General features: G+C 44.0%; 1 protein-coding gene across 4 annotated transcripts in view; it reads right to left on the bottom strand.

The window, feature by feature from the left end:
* Positions 1–1,720, bottom strand: part of LOC128696611 (RNA-binding protein 5) — a 39,028-nt gene extending 37,308 nt beyond the window's left edge. For 3 of the 4 annotated variants that reach the window (XM_053787931.2, XM_053787942.2, XM_053787950.2), the window contains exon 1: positions 1,601–1,720. The gene's annotated coding sequence lies outside the window, so the exon portion shown is untranslated. Of the gene's footprint in view, positions 1–1,443; positions 1,462–1,600 lie in introns of those variants that run through there. The other variant, XM_053787935.1, reaches the window with a different exon arrangement.
* Between the last annotated feature and the right edge of the window lie 15,281 nt (positions 1,721–17,001).

The raw sequence follows: 17,001 nt of genomic DNA, 5'->3' as shown, positions 1-17,001 counted from the left end.
GCCTGAATAACTCAGTGATTTGCAAAGTCAGTGACTTAACTAGAAACCAAGCAAATGATTTCAGTGATGTCAAGCAAGGTCACCAACATTCAAATCATGGATGACCCAAGTTATCTACCTACATAATTTAGGTTTGGATTAGTTAATTATAATAAAAAAGAAGTACTAAACCAACAAGGGTCATACAGCATTGGATTAGTTCAATTTGTTATGTTAGTGTGTGCCGAGACCTGTATTAAAATTACACACAGCATAAGGCTGAACTCTTCGACAACTGGAAAATCACTTTTAACAGGTAGCTTCAGTTCCTTGGACCAAGAAATCTTCACCAATGGAAACAAGTCACTGACCTTTTTGGGTTATCCTAGGTAATTTACACTGCATGATAATTGTACTTATGTGTACCTGTGCCTAAATGAACTTACTTCCTGACCAACATCAACCTCACCTGAAGGAGGAGGGTTCAGACATAGCAGCAGCGTCATCCTAATATATGTAGTCAGTTAATTCATTATGTACAGTTCAGGATATTTATTAAAGGAAATATTTCACCATAAGTGGCTTCATCAGTCCTGAAGAAGCCACTTGTGCTGAAATATCTTGAACTATACATAAAGTCAGTACCTGACCAATCGGGCTGTGGCTCGTACATTGGATTGCATGCAGCCAGCAGTAACAGGCTGGTTGATCAGGCTCTGATTCACCATGAGGCCTGGTCACAGACCGGGCCACGGGGGCGTTGACCCCAGAACTCTCTCCAGGTAAACTCCAGGTAAGTGTCTGGTTGGTATCTTCATACCATTTCTCAGTTAAGTGTTCTGTGAGAAGCAACAGCCAACACAATAAAACGAAAAGAAGTGTATCAATACATAGGCCTACTTGCCCATAGCAAGGTAAGCCTACCTACATGAAGAAAACCCACCAAGTACAGGTCAACCAAACAAGACCACACACAATGAACACTGATAAATTAAGAACATAAGAACGAAGGAACACTGCAGCAGGCCTACTGGCCCATGCGAGGCAGGTCCAAGTCTCCTACCGGCTTAAGCCAATGCACCCAACCTAGTCAGGTCAGGTCACATTGACTTAAGGGAGGAACACGGCAACCGACCTGGTAGCACAAGCTATCAGGTCCAACTCACACCCACCCACTACACACTGGCTTCATCAGTCCAGTACAAATAAGAATGAAGATCAGGAGTTTGAGGTAATCAATCCCTCAGCCTAGAGTCGATGTAATCAATCTTGAAAAGACTGATGGATTGATCACATCGACTCCAGACTGAGGGATGGACTACCTCAAACTCTTTCCAATCCTCACTATTCTTTGTACAGGACTGATGAAGCCACTGTGTGGCGAAACGTTTCCCCAACAAAGATACCCAAGTGCCGCATGTGTCCAATTAATCAAGTTGTCGGTTCCCTGAAGCATTTACGTACAAGAGTGAACATCACCCGTGTGAGGCAGGCTGAGGGAGGAGACTCACCATGTGAACACTCTTCTCTCATCTTCCTCCTCCATCATCGCCTCTTACACACTCCCCACATCTTCCACACCTTCACGGCAACATACTAAGTAGATATCAAATAAACTTACATAACTGTTGCCGTCCATGAAGAGCTAAAACTGGATGATAGTGGCGTAATGTCTGCTCACAAAATGGCGATGGAGCTGGTCAATAGTGGTGTTCGGAGGCGTGGCTTCACACACAATTCTTAAATTATATATTTCCACACAATTACTTATAATGTATAACAACCCAACCAGACAAATTTATATGAATGTTTTTAGACTGTCAGTGAGAAAACAGTGTGAATAATTCTTTTAATATTGTTAAAAACATTTAATTTAGCATAGAGAGCGGAATCAAACACAAGTAAGATAAGCTTCGGGTAGGAGACTTGAGTCATCTTTTCTTCAGAAACGTTGAAAAAAACAAATATACACGGCTCTTGACACAATCAAAAATGAATTTTCATATATTAAAATAAAACGTAAACGCCGTTTTATAACAACATTACTTAGATATCCAATATAAATGTTGTTAATACTGGAAACACATGGCACCTCTCCTTCCCTGACTGACGCACCAATATGCCGAATTATTCAGTAAAAACTTGTATTCTCTCTCTCGTACCTAAAGCACTCATCCAAGACATAACTATTATGAAATTTTATAAAAAAAAAGGGGCTCTTGATATATAGTTAATATTATACACGTGGAGAATGAGCATGAATCACCTAGTGAGCAGAGTGTTGGTGGGATGGCCGGCCTCTAAAATCAATAATATCTGCCTTAGAATCTTGTACTTAAGTTTACAAGGCCAAGTTAAGACCTACAACCTATTGTGGGACCCATAAGATTCTAGGGACCCACTAGACACTGTGGGGACCCACTAGATACTGTGGGGACCCACTAGATACTGTGGGGACCCACTAGATACTGTGGGGACCCACTAGACACTGTGGGGACCCACTAGATACTGTGGGGACCCACTAGATACTGTGGGGACCCACTAGATACTGTGGGGACCCACTAGATACTGTGGGGACCCACTAGATACTGTGGGGGCCCACTAGATACTGTGGGGACCCACTAGATACTGTGGGGACCCACTAGACACTGTGGGGACCCACTAGATACTGTGGGGACCCACTAGATACTGTGGGGACCCACTAGATACTGTGGGGACCCACTAGATACTGTGGGAACCCACTAGATACTGTGGGGACCCACTAGATACTGTGGGGACCCACTAGATACTGTGGGGACCCAATAGATACTGTGGGAACCCACTAGATACTGTGGGGACCCACTAGATGCTGTGGGTACCCACTATATACTGTGGGGACCCACTGGATACTGTGGGAACCCACCAGATACTGTGGGGACCCACTAGATACTGTGGGGACCCACTAGAGAATGTGGGGATCCACTAGATAGATACTGTGGGGACCCACTAGATAGATACTGTGGGGACCCACTAGATAGATACTGTGGGGACCCACTAGATAGATACTGTGGGGACCCACTAGATAGATACTGTGGGGACCCACTAGATAGATACTGTGGGGACCCACTAGATAGATACTGTGGGGACCCACTAGATAGATACTGTGGGGACCCACTAGATAGATACTGTGGGGACCCACTAGATAGATACTGTGGGGACCCACTAGATAGATACTGTGGGGACCCACTAGATAGATACTGTGGGACCCACTAGACCCCACTAGATAGATACTGTGGGGACCCACTAGATAGATACTGTGGGGACCCACTAGATAGATACTGTGGGGACCCACTAGATAGACACTGTGGGGACCCACTAGATAGATACTGTGGGGACCCACTAGATAGATAATGTGGGGACCCACTAGATAGATACTGTGGGGACCCACTAGATAGATACTGTGGGGACCCACAAGACTCGAGGGGCCCACAAGACTCTAGAGACCCACTAGATACTGTGGGGACCCACTAGATACTGTGAGAACCCACTAGATACTGTGGGGACCCACTAGATACTGTGGGGACCCACTAGATACTGTGGGGACCCACTAGATACTGTGCGAACCCACTAGATACTGTAGGGACCCACTAGATACTGTGGGGACTTACTAGATACTGTGGGGACCCACTAGATACTGTGAGGACCCACTGGATACTGTGGGAACCCACCAGATACTGTGGGGACCCACTAGATACTGTGGGGACCCACTAGATAGATACTGTGGGGACCCACTAGATAGATACTGTGGTTACTCACTAGATAGATACTGTGGGGACCCACTAGATAGATACTGTGGGGACCCACTAGATAGATACTGTGGGGACCCACTAGATAGATACTGTAGGGACCCACTAGATAGATACTGTAGGGACCCACTAGATAGATACTGTGGGGACCCACTAGATAGATACTGTGGGGACCCACTAGATAGATAATGTGGAGACCCACTAGATAGATACTGTGGTTACTCACTAGATAGATACTGTGGGGACCCACTAGATAGATACTGTGGGGACCCACTAGATAGATACTGTGGGGACCCACTAGATAGATACTGTAGGGACCCACTAGATAGATACTGTAGGGACCCACTAGATAGATACTGTGGGGACCCACTAGATAGATACTGTGGGGACCCACTAGATAGATAATGTGGAGACCCACTAGATAGATACTGTGGGGACCCACTAGATAGATACTGTGGGGACCCACTAGATAGATACTGTGGGGACCCACTAGATAGATACTGTGGGGACCCACTAGATAGATACTGTGGGGACCCACTAGATACTGTGGAAACCCATAAGACTCTAGGGACCCACAAGACGACAGGGACCCACAAGACTCTAGGGACCCACAAGACTCTAGGGACCCACTAGACACTGTTGGGACCCACTAGACACTGCGAACCTACTAGACACACTATGGACCCACAAGATTCTGTGGACCCACAAGACTGGGGACCCACTAGACACTCTGGGGGCCCAAAATATTCCGGGGACTACTAGACACGCTGGAGACCCACGAGGCTGGGGATCCACTACACTCTGGAGACCCACAAGACTCATGGTTTTACTAGGCACTCTGGGGACCCACTAGACACTGGCGACCCAAAAGATTGGGGACCCACAAGATTCTGGGGACCCACTAGACACTATGGGGGACCTACAAGACTGGGGGCCCGCAAGACTCTGGGGACCCACTAGACACTATGAGAACCCACAAGTCACTATGGGGACCCAGTAGACACTCTGGGGACCTACAAGACTGGGGGCCCACGTCAGTACGTCACCATTAAAGACACAGCATCAGCAACACGGCCACTTGATACTGGAGTTCCGCAGGGAAGTGTCCTTGGTCCCCTGCTCTTCCTCATATACATCAATGACCTTCCAAACGTATCCCAACACCTGACACCCATTCTCTTTGCTGATGACACGACTTATGTCATCTCTCACCCTAATCTTGCCACCCTCAACACCATTGTGAATGAGGAGCTGATTAAAATATCGACTTGGATGACAGCCAATAAACTTACGCTTAACACTGACAAAACCTACTATATTATGTTTGGTAGCAGAGCAGGAGATGCACAAATTAACATTAAGATTGACAACACTCTAATTACCAGAAATAATGGGGGAAAATTCCTAGGCTTATACCTTGACAACAACCTGAATTTCAGCACCCATATCCAGCATATAGCCAAAAAAGTATCCAAAACGGTTGGGATCCTCTCCAAGATACGATACTACGTGCCGCAAAATGCCCTTCTCACACTATACCACTCACTTATTTATCCATACCTCACCTATGCTATTTGTGCTTGGGGATCAACTGCAGCAACACACCTAAAGCCAATAATAACCCAACAAAAAGCTGCAGTAAGAATAATCACTAAATCCCATCCCTGGCAACACCCCCCCCCACTCTTCATAGATCTAAACTTACTCCCAGTTCAGTACATCCACACTTACTACTGTGCAATCTATATCTACAGGGCCTTAAACTCTAATATCAACCTTGACCTAAAACGCTTTCTTGATAGTTGTGACAGAACCCACAGGCATAACACCAGACACAAACATCTCTACGACATTCCCCGTGTCCGACTAAACCTTTACAAAAATTCAATGTATGTCAAAGGCCCTAAAATCTGGAATACCCTACCTGAGAACTCTAGAACTGCAGACACATTCATCACCTTCAAAACTACCATTAGAAAACATCTTATCTCCCTGATACACCCCGTCAACTAACTACACGAATACCACCTGGTGGTTCACACTTACACTCGCTCACTCATTTGACCATAAACAGAAATATTAATCTCAGTCTTAAAATAATGAATCCTGTGATACTCCAATACTGAAACTATGTACTGTGCCAAAACAAAAGCATTCACATTGCTAAACTCACAAACTAGTATTTAGTCACTTAGCCATAATACCAACTTACCTCATAATTTGTAATATTTTACAATTAAGAATAAAACTAAGTATGCCCGAAATGCCTAGCCATGCTAAGCGTTCTAGTGGTACACTCTGTAATCACAATTTTACTACATGTAAACCAAACAATAACCAAATTTCTATAAACTCAGCATTGTAATCCTTATAGAGAATAAACTTTGAATTTGAATTGACTCTGGGGACCCACTAGACACTATGAGAACCCACAAGTCACTATGGGGACCTACAAGGACGTCTGCAATAATTTTCGTGAAGTTTGGAGGCTTCGCTGTAGCCTGGGCATCCTAGTTATAAAAATCTGTCAATTTTTAGAAGTTTTGTTCATCCTTTTTATGTTTTAGGTATCCCTGAAAGGCATTCTTTTCAATACTACTTTGCTCATAACTCGAGAACGCCTCAACCAATCGGTTTCAAATTTTTAACACTTGTGTACGGTAACGAGGACTAAATTCCTGGAACAATTGGCATGTTCAAGTGCCCTTTTATTGTAAGTGATTTTCACACAGTTGAGTTAGCTGTTTTAGTTTTTAGTTATAATCATAACTGATTTCTACCGTAGCTTACAACTAGGCTTTAAATATTAAGATATTACGAGGACCCCACTGGAAATAAGTCACTTTGTACGATTTTTTTTTTTGGGGGGGGAGGATTATCCTAGGTAATTTAAACTTATTTTACTGTGTATGATAATTGTACTTGTGTGTATCTGTACCTCAATAATCTTGCTTACTAAGCCTGGAATGGCTGGGATAACTTCCAAAATCCTCAGTGGTGGAGCTCTAACATTGGTGACCCCGTGGCCTGGCTGGCAAAGCTCTCGCTTCACACACGGAGGACCCGGGTTCGATTCCCGGCGGGGTAGAAACATTTCCACGTGTTTCCTTATACCTGTCGTCCTGTTCACCTAGCAGCAAGTAACTATCTGGGTGTTAGTAGATTGGTGTGGGTCGCATCCTGGGGGACAAGATTGATGACCACAATGGAAATAAGGCAGTCCTAGATAACGCACTGACTTTCATGGGTTATCCTATGTGGCTAACCCTCCGGGGTTAAAAATCCGAACGAAATCTCATCTTATCTTATCTTATCACTCAAGGTACCAGAAAAAACGTGGTCAGTGGAGAGTGAAATTCAAAGGTACAGATACAGGTTTGATAAGTTTGTGTAAAAATAGTGCAGTATTTTTATTTTGGTTAAATAAATTGCAATTTACCTCTTCTCAACAGCTTCAATAGTTATTGATTGATGCAACTAGGGACAGGACAGTGCATATTAAGTTTAGTTTGCCTGCAATCAAATGAATCACATACAGTGTGTCTTTGTAAATGGTCCAAGTCAGACCGAAACATCGCCATAAGCTTCTCTCTTCTGTGTGCAGAGTATTGGTCTATATTAAAAAAAATAACTTGGAATAGTTGGAACCAGTACTATAACTGGATAATGATTCATCTGATCGGCTACAAACTTTCTCTGCTGGTATGGCATCCTGAACATAAGGTTGACGCTGCCATTGGGTAGCAGCGTGAACTTTAATAAATAGTGATATTGATTTATTCAATGCTTCAAAATGATTGGCTTCAAAATATTATTGACAATGTAATCTCTAAGAAGGATGATAACCCATAAGTTTACTCTGAATATGTGCAAATTTGAAATTTTACTGAAAGTTAAAAAAAATATTTTTATTCATTGGAATCGTATCAATATCTAAAAAATGTCTTTTCTGATTGGCTTCAGACTTTTACCACTTACGTAAATAAGTATATTTAGATACAGGTAAACATAAGTACAGTTACACAGATTTTGGTGGATACAGTTATCATATCTAGTAATATATGTGTAAATTACCTAGAGTAACCCCCCCAAAAAAAGGTCAAAGTGACTTATTTCCACTGGGATCCTGACTTTGTTGGCTGCACCATAGACATGTGCCTCCTCCTGCATGATAGAGTGATAATAGGTAGACTGACTGGTGTCAGTCCCCTCAGTCTTAAGTCAGTGAAGTTTTTTCGTATTATTGTTCTCAACTGCTAACAGCCGAAAGTTGTAATCTACTCAGATGTTCAAGGAATATGCCAGTTCGACATTTTTATCTTGCATCTGAAGATCAATGTGAGATGGAATCCACAGGTGTAGTCTGGCACCAGTGTCTACAATCCTATCATACCTGAGTCTGGCTTCTGACACGAGTAAGTTTATTCAGGTATAAACAATTACAGTTACATAGATTATCATACATAGCAACATATGTGTTGAGAACCTAGGATAACCCAGAAAAGTCAGGCAAAGTGACTTATTTTCATTGGTGTCACAATTAATACTCAATTAATACTCAAGGAGCTAAGATCAGAACCAGTAACAATTAAGGTGTCAGCTTTTGATACATGGACGTATTTAAGAGCAAGGAACACAGCAAACAATTCAGGTTCAAGGGTAGAAGCCTAGCTATTGATGGGTGTTCCAATTTCTGTATGAGAACCATCACTAACAGCAGAGGCTTTCGATCCCTGGTAAGGGTGGAAATATTAGAACGTGTTTCCTTAAGAAACCTGATGTCCGTGTTAGTCGACTGGTGTGGGTCTCATCGGGTAAATTTTTTTTTATATTTTATTTAATCCTTCATATACAGACATTGTACATAAACAGGTACACATATAACAATGAAACCAAACACGAACTATAAGTAATGGTTCCAGTACTCAATCTACTGAGTTACTACATAAAGACATCATGACAGTACAACGCTGTCCATAACTTACACAATCGACACTCACCTGTGAGTTTAAATATAATAGTGATACAAAAAACAATATTACAGTTCCCCCTCAAAAAATATACGATCACTGTTAGCTGATTATACAAATAAACCCTACACAAATATCCCGCACATAAAAGAGAAGCTTACGACGACGTTTCGGTCCGACTTGGACCATTGACAAAGTCACACTAACCAGGTTCGAGGTTCTGACCAGAGCTTTGGTAAGAGGGGAGGGGGGGAAGAAGGATGGAAGTTTGGGAAAGGTTGGGGGGGGAGGAGGGGTAGGTGGGGTTATAAAAGGGTAGTGGCCTATCCACTTTGGTGTAATTTGAATATGCGTGTGTGCATATTGAGTGATTTATGAAGAAGTTGGTTATAAGAGTAGGGTATACCTCCTGCCCATCAATTACACTATGCTATATTGTGTTATACCAGTGCGTCATTGAATTGGAAGGATGCATACTGCATAGAATTGCTTGCTGTTTTTTTTTTCAGGAGGCGCAGCTGCAGACGAGGGTTGCCGGGCATTCGATGGAGGTTGGTTGCTCACCTGGAGTCGGCCAGCAAGGCAGTGACAGGTGGTGTCCTGCTGTATTGTAGTAGTAGGTGCAACGAGGTCAGTTGTGAGGTGTTGGTTGATAGAAGTGGGTCACCCGGAGATGGGGGGCGCTAGTCCATGTTACTGGACATAGAATGGTTCCGGTGGTATCCATTCTTCGTCTTCGGGGAGGTCGCTTAAGATTTTGGGACGAGGGAAGTTCTCCTTGTGGATAAAGCGTCGAACTCTTTGTTGGAGGGTCATTCTTTGGGATCTGTTGGGAGGGGTGGTGATGGTATAGTCGGTTGTGTTCGCTGGTTGAGGGGGATTCTCTCTGTCAGGCATGTAGAGTTCCTGCATGTTATATAGTTGTCTCTTAGTAAGTTTGTCTAATCGGACGTTGGTTGCCGGGATTCTCTGTTGTATGTGTAGGTCCTCTGATCTGATTCTGTCTCTGAGTCTAGTGTTCGTGACACTAACCAGAAGTAAGCAAAGCAAACAAGTTCAGGTAAGATCCCAATGGGATGAGCGGGGAAGATGGGACAGACGAAGAATAGCTCTGGAGTGTTCTTAGTCAGAGAAACAGAGCCAGGGCTTAACCCAGCAGCTAAGGCGATCGTGGGGCAGACTTGAGAACAGGAATAGCAGGGACTGTTGCATCGAACTTGTGGTAGTTAAGTCTTGAATCTTGAGTAGCTGGCAGCAGGCTAGGTCACATCAGAGGGTTGAACACATGGGAATTATAGGAGTAAATGAGGAGGCAGGTTAGCAATGGAGCCATTTACGAATTTTTTGAAGCTGCTCCTAGATAGGTGGTATAGTTTAGCCTTGTTACTGAAGGTGAAACGTAGAGGCTTGATGAACTCAAGAACTTGGGTGAGTGTGAAGTGAAGCGGTGATTCACATGCATACTTGACTGTTCCAGCACCGAGGCCTTTGTAAGATAAGATAAGATTAAGATAAGATTTCGTTCGGATTTTTAACCCCGGAGGGTTAGCCACCCAGGATAACCCAAGAAAGTCAGTGCGTCATCGAGGACTGTCTAACTTATTTCCATTGGGGTCCTTAATCTTGTCCCCCAGGATGCGACCCACACCAGTCGACTAACACCCAGGTACCTATTTGCTGCTAGGTGAACAGGACAACAGGTGTAAGGAAACGTGTCAAATGTTTCCACCCGCCGGGAATCGAACCCGGGCCCTCCGTGTGTGAAGCGGGAGCTTTAGCCACCAGACCACCGGGTCACCGGAGTTCAGTACAGGTCATGGTGTCAGTATTTGAAGGAGAAGTGTAAAAGGTAAGGTTTTCCCATGAGGGTTTACTGGAGTCGTCGTTATCTTCCTCTTCAGGAGTGGATTCATTGGGAGAATCTACAATGGTGGTAGAAGGTGACTGAGGGTCGACAGGAGCAGCTGTAAGGTGAAATGGTTGTGTAACAGCAGGCTGGGAGAGGTGGGAGACGGTGGTTGAGGCAACATGATCAACGTTGTCAGCGGTGGAAGTGGTTATAGAAGTTACAGGAGCAGTTGCTTGGGCAGGAGACAGGTCTGCAGGTGCAGTAAAGTTCAGGACGTTGGGAAGGATCTTGAGGATGTCTGCTGAAGGTGTGGAGTCCGGAAAATTGAAGGCAGGCATGTTGTTTAGACGGAATAGTTCGTTAATAGTGGTGTTGAAAGTGCCGGGGTTTGCTGCGTTTGCAAGGTGTGCATACACCATGCCTGGTGGCTAAAGCTCCCGCTTCACACACGGAGGGCCCGGGTTCGATTCCCGGCGGGTGGAAACATTTCGACACGTTTCCTTACACCTGTTGTCCTGTTCACCTAGCAGCAAATAGGTACCTGGGTGTTAGTCGACTGGTGTGGGTCGCATCCTGGTGGACAAGATTAAGGACCCCAATGGAAATAAGTTAGACAGTCCTCGATGACGCACTGACTTTCTTGGGTTATCCTGGGTGGCTAACCCTCCGGGGTTAAAAATCCGAACGAAATCTTATCTTATCTTACAGCACCTTGGAGGAATCTCCGTCTGGGAGTTACCTGGAGGTTATTCCGGGGATCAACGCCCCCGCGGCCCGGTCCATGACCAGGCCTCCCGATGGATCAGGGCCTGATCAACTAGGCTGTTACTGCTGGCCGCACGCAGTCCGACGTACGAGCCACAGCCCGGCTGATCCGGCACTGACTTTAGGTATCTGTCCAGCTCTCTCTTGAAGGCAGCCAGGGGTTTATTGGCAATTCCCCTAATGCTTGATGGGAGGCTGTTGAACAGTTTTGGGCCCCGGACACTTATGGTGTTTTCTCTTAGTGTACCAATGGCGCCCCTACTTTTTATTGGCGGCATTTTGCATCGCCTGCCTAGTCTTTTACTTTCGTAGGGAGTGATTTCTGTGTGCAGATTTGGGACCATTCCTTCCAAGATTTTCCAAGTGTAGATTATGATATATCTCTCCCTCCTGCGTTCCAACGAGTACAAGTCAAGTGCTTCCAAGCGTTCCCAGTAGTTAAGGTGCTTGACAGAACTTATACGTGCAGTAAAGGATCTCTGTACACTCTCTAGATCTGCGATTTCACCTGCTTTGTATGGAGATGTTAATGTACAGCAGTATTCCAGCCTAGAGAGAACAAGTGATTTGAAAAGGATCATCATGGGCTTGGCATTTCTCGTTTTGAAAGTTCTCATTATCCATCCTATCATTTTCTTTGCACGTGCGATCGTGGCACTGTTGTGATCCTTGAAAGTGAGATCCTCAGACATTACTACTCCCAGGTCCCTTACATTATTTTTCCGCTCTATTGTATGGCCGGAGTCAGTAGTATACTCTGTTCTAGTTATTATCTCCTCCAGTTTTCCATAACGGAGTAGTTGGAATTTGTCCTCATTGAACATCATATTGTTTACCGTTGCCCACTGGATATATCTCAGTTTAAATTTAAAGAGAATATCGGAAAGTACTGGTATGGAAACAGTCAGTGAGTGGAACTGTCTGCCTAGTAGGGCCGTTGAACCCCGAGTAACTTCAAATGTAGGTTATATATAAATACATGATTGTCAGTGGCTTTGGGCTTATGGAGGACCTGCCCAGTATTGGCCAATAGACCTGATGAATTGTTCCTCCCTTATGTTTTTATTTCGGTTAAAAGAGAGAAACGACATCAGAATTGGTGTCCAATGTAAATACATGCGTGTCCAGTTCTCTCAAGCTGCACATGTAATATTCGTTTCACAGGGGTTAATTAGAGTAAATATATATAAATTTTTAATTTTTATTAGATAAATAACAAAAAGCTTTGCTAATACAAATCATTGGCACAATTAATACGACTGCAAATTATTCTTGGGATCCATACAGTTGAATGGTGTCATCTTGAATAGGCACCTTAGATTTCTGAGCGAAATGGTTCTTTATTAGTCCGTGTCCATTCTTAAAGAAATCTAGCCCCTTTACTTTAGATTTCTGAGCGAAATGCTTCTTAATCAGTCCGTGTCCATTCTTAAAGAAATCAAGCCCTTTCGATGCAAAGTCTTCTTTGAATTTCTCTAGCTTTTCAATCGAGTCAAACTTGTTGAGATGTTCTGTTTTATGAGGGATACAAGTACTTGCAGTTTGGTAGGCAGTAGTCTTCAAAGTCTTCGTTATATCGAAAGTAAAATAGTGGGCGATAGTGGACGTCACGTAGACGCTGCTGGTTTTTGATACGTTGATGGTTTTGTAAAAAGGTATTTTTGTCGTCTTAGTAACGTAACGTTTATCGGTTGTAATGTAAATCCTTGTCCTGAACATCGTGTCGGTCAGCTCATCGGTATTAGTTATGGTGGTAGTCCTTGTTGAAAAAGTAGTTGTTGTCGAGGTTTTGTAAGTCACTTTAACATTTGTAAGCTTTATTCGACAGGTTTCTGTAACTAGACTTGTTGTAGTAAGAGTTTCTTCAACAGGCACGAAGATTGTTGACGTGAGAGAAAGTGTGTGAGTCAAAACCGAATGTTGCGGATACGAAGTAATTGTCTTTCTCACATACACTGTAGACGGAAGCATTACTGTCTTAGTAATGTTTATTTCTTGATATTGATAATCCAATATATAGTGCGTTGCGGTTGATGTAAGAACTTCGACTTCGGTATCCGTTACTGTGACTGTTTCAACAGTGTCAGTACAAGTCTGGAGAGGGGCATTATGACCTTTATCGGAGAGGGCCACAGCAAGCAAGCAGCAGATCAAGAAGGTTCTCAACATTCTGAAAGATTCTCTTCAGGAGCGTTGTAGCAATCTTCGTAGACAACTGAGTAAATGGCCTGCTCCAGAAGTGGAGCAGGACGGCTATATATAGGCAGGAAGAGGTGGTGGTGGTGGTAGTAGTAGTAGTAGTACAAGAATGGTACATAATACCGACAAGATGAAATTAAGACACATGCGCAACACCCGGGCATCCCTATCGTAGACGTTTCGCCATCCAGCCAGCCACTGGATGGCGAAACGTCCACAACAAAGACAACCAGACACCGCACATGTGTCTTAATTTCATCAGTAGTTGTTGTAGTAGAAGAGGTAGTAGTAGTGGTAGTGGTAGAAGTGGGAAATAAGGAGGACGAGTCAGTCAAATACAAAGGAAGGGGAGCACTGCAAGAGAGCTAGGTGGTTTAGAAAGACACGTAAGCAAACACTATAACATATTTATTAGAAAACGTTTCGGTCCTGGGACCTTGATCACTTCTAACATACAGAGGTAGAAAGACATTATATATATAGGCGGAGAGTGAGATGTGACGCACGTGACCTGAGGAATGTCATAAGAACATAAGAATGGAGGAACACTGTAGAAGGCCTACTGGCCCATGCGAGGCAGGTCCTTATCAAAACAACCTCTGTCTATGATGAGGACCAGTAGACGATGAAATCATGTGACTCCTGTGTTGTTGGGTTGGTGCTGCTTAAGTATCATGTATGCCAATGTTTTTGAAATTTTGTAGTTTCCAGTGTTGCGTTCTATAGTGTCGGTGACGGTGATTAGTGAGGCTTCTAGGCACCGTCGGCGTCTGAGGTCTGGTTCGGTGAGAACGAGTTGTGCCTCGTTCCAGTTCATCAAATGCCCCGTTGAGTCTCTGTGGAGGACACAGGCGTACCTTACATCGTCTCTGTTAGAGGCATTTCGATGCTCATTCAGGCGGACTGCAAGATCTCTGCCTGTCTCGCCTACATATTTCTTGGGACAGAACCCACAAGGGATCGTGTAGACGCCTGCTGTAGAAGTTAGAGGTGTGGGGCTGCGTTTAGTAGTGAGGTCTTTGATAGAGGATGTGTTTATGGTGGAAACGTTGATGTTACTCATAGCAAGTGCCCGGCGAGTATTCGTGGCAACATCGCCACATGGGAGTACTATGAACTGTTTAGGGGGCTGTTCCATGGGCGGTTTGTTGAGGATAGCTTGTGCCTTGAGTCTGCAATCTCGGATGAAGAAAGATGGGAACTGAAGACGTGTAAAGGCTTGTGTTATGTAAGTGCATTCTTCTTCTAGAAAACAAGGGCTGGAGATGCGAAGAGCTCTCAAGAAGAAGCCAATGAGGACTCCTCTCTTAGTGCGGGTATCTTGGTGTGAATAAAAGTGTATAAGATCGTCCTTGTTGGTAGGTTTTCTATACACTTTGAAGAGAAGTTTGTCACTGTCGGGAGATCTGCACAGTAGAACGTCGAGGACGATCTTATACACAAGGACGATCTTATACACTTTTATTCACACCAAGATACCCGCACTAAGAGAGGAGTCCTCATTGGCTTCTTCTTGAGAGCTCTTCGCATCTCCAGCCCTTGTTTTCTAGAAGAAGAATGCACTTACATAACACAAGCCTTTACACGTCTTCAGTTCCCATCTTTCTTCATCCGAGATTGCAGACTCAAGGCACAAGCTATCCTCAACAAACCGCCCATGGAACAGCCCCCTAAACAGTTCATAGTACTCCCATGTGGCGATGTTGCCACGAATACTCGCCGGGCACTTGCTATGAGTAACATCAACGTTTCCACCATAAACACATCCTCTATCAAAGACCTCACTACTAAACGCAGCCCCACACCTCTAACTTCTACAGCAGGCGTCTACACGATCCCTTGTGGGTTCTGTCCCAAGAAATATGTAGGCGAGACAGGCAGAGATCTTGCAGTCCGCCTGAATGAGCATCGAAATGCCTCTAACAGAGACGATGTAAGGTACGCCTGTGTCCTCCACAGAGACTCAACGGGGCATTTGATGAACTGGAACGAGGCACAACTCGTTCTCACCGAACCAGACCTCAGACGCCGACGGTGCCTAGAAGCCTCACTATTCACCGTCACCGACACTATAGAACGCAACACTGGAAACTACAAAATTTCAAAAACATTGGCATACATGATACTTAAGCAGCACCAACCCAACAACACAGGAGTCACATGATTTCATCGTCTACTGGTCCTCATCATAGACAGAGGTTGTTTTGATTAGGACCTGCCTCGCATGGGCCAGTAGGCCTTCTACAGTGTTCCTCCATTCTTATGTTCTTATGACATTCCTCAGGTCACGTGCGTCACATCTCACTCTCCGCCTATATATATAATGTCTTTCTACCTCTGTATGTTAGAAGTGATCAAGGTCCCAGGACCGAAACGTTTTCTAATAAATATGTTATAGTGTTTGCTTACGTGTCTTTCTAAACCAACTTGTCGGTATTTATTACCAAGGTTTATACCAAGAGAGCTAGGTGCCCACTGAGGGAGATCAAGCGCACAGAGGTGCGTGAAAGGGGAAGTGGTGAAATAAATGAAGAAGGAACAGAAACACGAGACAGAAGAGAGAAAGACAACCCAGAGGAGAAAAGGAAAGAGGAAGAGGGAGAAGAAGAAAAAGAAAAAGAAAAAATGAGGAGTCAGGTTAAGTCACTGGTGTTCTGAAGTTTGGAGCATTTTACAATGTAGTGGGAGAGGAAGGCATCTACAGAGACGAAGCCAGGGCTAAGATTCATACAAGGAAAGTTGTGTATCGTTCCAGTCACGGTATTGTGCCTTTTTTTGTTACAAATAAACCCTATTCTCCTGACATTTAATATATACACGGCACACCAACGATTGACACTGACCCCCGGTACATTGAATATTATACAAAATACTAAATAATTCTACACATTTGATTACAAGGGTAAAATGTGTACTGACTCAATACCTTTACATCCTATACAACACCATTCACAACTCGCCACTGATACTCATATCCAATCTAAGACGTTCTTCGTGTGGAATCTAACATAATTCCGCGCACACCGACTACCCCTCCGGGTGGAAGTGTGCTCTCTGTTATCTCCCATACACCAAAAGTAGTAGACGCTAATTCAACAGTCTAATACAATTGGCACCTCTTTACACATACAATGTAGAATAAAAACAACTAAATTTCACTACCTACATGACACAATAACGTTAACTTATAAGTGCAGCTAAACATACACCTCAACCGGCCAGACGTTACAGACATATGTAATAATCGTACACTAATAATCCAAAAACTGTCTGAAGATCAGGTTATATTTAGTCACATCGGGTAAATTAGGTCATTTTTGTCCCTGGGATGTGACCCACACTAGTCGACTAACACCCAGGTACATATTTTACTACTAGGTGAACAGAGACAACAGGTGTCTTAAGGAAACACGTCCTAATGTTGCCACTCGTACCGGGGATCGAACCACGGACC

The sequence above is a fragment of the Cherax quadricarinatus genome, chromosome 31 (genome assembly GCF_038502225.1).
Source record: "Cherax quadricarinatus isolate ZL_2023a chromosome 31, ASM3850222v1, whole genome shotgun sequence".
In the NCBI taxonomy this organism is placed as follows: domain Eukaryota; kingdom Metazoa; phylum Arthropoda; class Malacostraca; order Decapoda; family Parastacidae; genus Cherax; species Cherax quadricarinatus.
The sequence above is the reverse complement of the archived record's forward strand: the minus strand, read 5'-3'. Positions and strand labels throughout refer to the sequence as shown.